The sequence below is a fragment of the Anolis carolinensis genome, chromosome 5, assembly GCF_035594765.1.
Source record: "Anolis carolinensis isolate JA03-04 chromosome 5, rAnoCar3.1.pri, whole genome shotgun sequence".
In the NCBI taxonomy this organism is placed as follows: Eukaryota; Metazoa; Chordata; class Lepidosauria; order Squamata; family Dactyloidae; genus Anolis; species Anolis carolinensis.
In genome coordinates, this window is record NC_085845.1 from 31616392 (window position 1) to 31620211 (window position 3820).

A 3820-nucleotide genomic window follows, 5' to 3' on the forward strand; every position below is an offset into this window, starting at 1 on the left:
GAGCCCTATCACTGAACAAGACTGTGTATCACGGAAAGGTCTTCTTTAAATGTGATTCAGAGAGATGAGCTTGTTTAAAGTGCTGTCATTATCTTTGGCAGACTGGGCATCCACAGCTTGGAATGGATTGTGTGATTACAAGCTCTGGCAGCCATAAACCAGCAGCATTGTTACCATGGCACTTGTGCTCCACCTTGCTCACGTTGGCAAAGGTTGGAGATGTTGACAGCTGTGTTGGTCCTAATATATTAATACATCATGAAACATTAAGGTCCAGAACAGCATGAACATTGTCAAGAACATATCCACATCTAACTGTGCCATTCCTAGCGACAGCACGTGTAGTGATTTGAGTGCCGGATTAAGATCCTTGAGAAATCAGCATTCGAATCCTTGCTTGGCCAGAGAAACCCATTGGATGGCCTTGGACAAGTCACACTCTCTCAGCCTCAGGAGTAGGTAATGGCAACCCACCTCTGAATGACTCTTGTGAAGAAAAACCATGATAGTTTCATGTTAGGACCACTAAAGGTCATTAAAAACTTGAAGGTACACAACAACAACAGGACAGAATGGCAGATGCGAAAGGGCTACAATGTCAGCCTCCACACTATTCATCATACAACCTGTCCTTTTGCAAACCAGCCTGTTGCACAGGGGTGGTGGTTCTGGGCTGTTACTTTGCCAACTTCAAATAATGAGTTAGCCTATGACTTTCTGTATGTGGTGGAATTATTTTGTCCTTGCTTCAGACAGCAAAATGTCCTTGACCATCCCAGAATATACCATCTAGTATTTCATATTGAAAATAGAGAAAATTATAAGAAGAGCTTCCTTTCTCAGTGGGATAGTAAATGTGTACTGGGGTTTAGTCTGAACTTTAAATGAATTATTCAAGGTCCTGAACCTATTTAAGGGATAATGTTAGACTCATACAATCATAGGGTTGGAAGGGGCATCATGGACCATTGAGTTCAACCTCCTGTAGGTTGGCCAGTTAAAGCACTCCCAACAGATAAATGTTTGGCCTCTTTCTCTAGGGATGAAAACCTCACCACTTTTCAGCATAACTGACTTCATTGCTGAACCTGTCTTATTGTCAAGATGTATTCAAACAAAATCTAGTATCCTGTAACTTCAAGCCATTGCACCTGGTCGAACCCTATACCCAACTACATTTGTGAGGCACCAATCACTGGCCATGAACAGTATAAATGTCTTCTCTGGAACAGATTATTGTTATCACCATGACATGGTAGGACGTTTTTCAGTCTCACTTCAAATGGATGAGACATACTAATTTTTAGCTGTATATTGGTAGCAAAGGCTATGACTGCAGCTCTGATTTCTGTGGACACAGCTGCAATACATTTTGTAACGTATGTTGTTGTTTTGTGTGCCTTTAAAGACACTTCCAACTTACAGTGACCCTAAGGTTTTATTGGCAAGATTATGCATAGGTTTGTTATTACCTTTGAGACTCAGGGAATGTGACCTACTCAAGGTCACACAGTGTTTTCCCAAGTACAAGTGGGATTTGAACTCTGGTCTCCAGAGTCCTAGTAGTCTAATAATCAAATCACTGGCACTCCTTGATACTGCTTCATGCACTAGCACAAATATCATTATTCTTCTCATGCATAATATTATGAGCAAACTACAGTTACATTTTAAGGTGCAAAAAGTCAGCGTGTCTGTGTTTTTTACCAGCCTGGGGTAATGTCTTACTTTATTCTCCTCCACTGCTTTCAAATGTCTCCATCTTGCCCTTTCACTGAAAGCCCTTGCTGTTTTGGCATTTGGCAGTGTGCGGCTGACTTTAATCAGTAACTATACAATAATGCTTACGTTACCGAGATTTCTCTTGCTGATACCCAAGCAGCGGCCATGGATTTGCATAATGTATTCCATCAAGTTCAGCTGGGCACAGCAGTGTAAGAGCACAGTGTTGAGGGATAACAATATAGGGATACAGAGGAAAAACAAAGGCAAACCAAAATGAAAGCCACACACGTCTTGCCTCGAGGGCCAGCTCTAATTCCTATGGAAGTTTAAAAGAGTACAATGTAAGTTTTATAGATAATAATAACCCCATCCCCATCTCCACACGGTGGCAAAGTGTGTTAAAGCACTGAGCTGCTGAACTTGCAGACCGAAAGGTCGCAAGTTCAAATTCCGGGAGCGGATTGAGCGCCCGCTGTTAGCTCCAGCTTCTGCCAACCTAGCAGTTCAAAAACATGCCAAATGTGAGTAGCTCAATAGGTACCGCTCCAGCAGGAAGGTAACGGTGCTCCATGCAGTCATGCTGGCCACATGACCTTGGAGGTGTCTACGGACAACGCTGGCTCTTCGGCTTAGAAATGGAGATGAGCACCAACCCCCAGAGTCAGACATGACTGGACTTAATGTCAGGGGAAACCTTTACCTTTTACCCCGAGAGGGACTCGGGGCAGCTCACATGGGGATGAAGCCCAGTACATCATAAAGTACCGTATCAATACATTTAAAACAATAACACATACAACAAGCATATAAAACAAGCATATAAACAGTAAAACATAATGAACAGTAGACAAAGGGCTGTTAGAGTATTTGATGGGGTCAGGTGATAAAATATATGTGTGTGCAGTCATTACAATCTCGAGCTGGATAGATGATAGATAGAGCAAAGGAAGTTTGCCAAAAATTTGGAAGTAGGAAGTTAATGAGGAAATATCCTTGTAATGTTGCTTGAATGTCAAGTCTGGAAACAGAGCAAAGGCTGTGGACTTGACTCTTGGTTTGCTCAAGCATAGAAAATGAAACATTAACTGTTTCACAACTGAGGTACCAGTTGCTCCTGCATCAAGCTTTTCAACCAATATGCCATGTACATTTCAATCCATATCTTGCAAAAAGACTGAGGCTAGGAGGAAACTGACATATTGAAGAGGAGACAGAAAAGGAGGAGGAGGAAGAAGAGAGAGCAAAACGAGCAAATGCTTTTCCTGAGTTTTCTGATTTATGTTTTAAGAAACTTACCCTGATGGAGGTCACTGGGTTTTCTGGATGTGCAGGGACTGCAGCTCCTATCATGCTGGGTCAGTCACCCTCAAACCTCTCCAATATTTTCTGTTTGTCATGGGGGTCTATGTGCCATGTTTGGTCCAGATCCATCATCGGAGGGAGTTACAGGGCTCTCTAGAAGTGGGAGCTGTCTTGGAAATCCGTCGCCCACAACCATAGATACACACATACATTACGTACCCACAAACATACAAACATATTTTAACTTTTATTATATAGATAGATGATAGATAGATATACAGGTCACTAATATGCTGTATGTATTTTTAAGGCATCAAATGGTTGCCATATGTAAGCTGCCTTGAGTCCCCTTCGGAGTAGAGAAAGGTGGGGTAGAAATAAGGTAAATAAATAAATAAATGTTGATTTCATAATGCCCAGGTCACTGATTACTTATAATAGCCTTCCTTTGTCCCAGCCAGAGTAATTTGTTAATTTATTAAATTATTATTTTTGTACTGAGAACAGGACGCACTGTGTCTAACAAAGATGATGGTAAACTCCATGGATCTTCTCCTCAAATAATCTCTCTCTCTCTTTTTTAAATTAATGCACAAATAATAGGATCTATCTTCTTCTTTTTTAAAAGATGGAATAATTTATTAAAGCATATATATTAATGTATAGGCGCTAATTTCTATAGGTGACAAAATATTTTGTGAGATATTTTGTAAAGATTAAGTAATTGAAAGGTGAACTATTTTTCACCCTTTTTTGTAAATAATTTTTATTGAGAAGGAGAAAGTTTTAATTA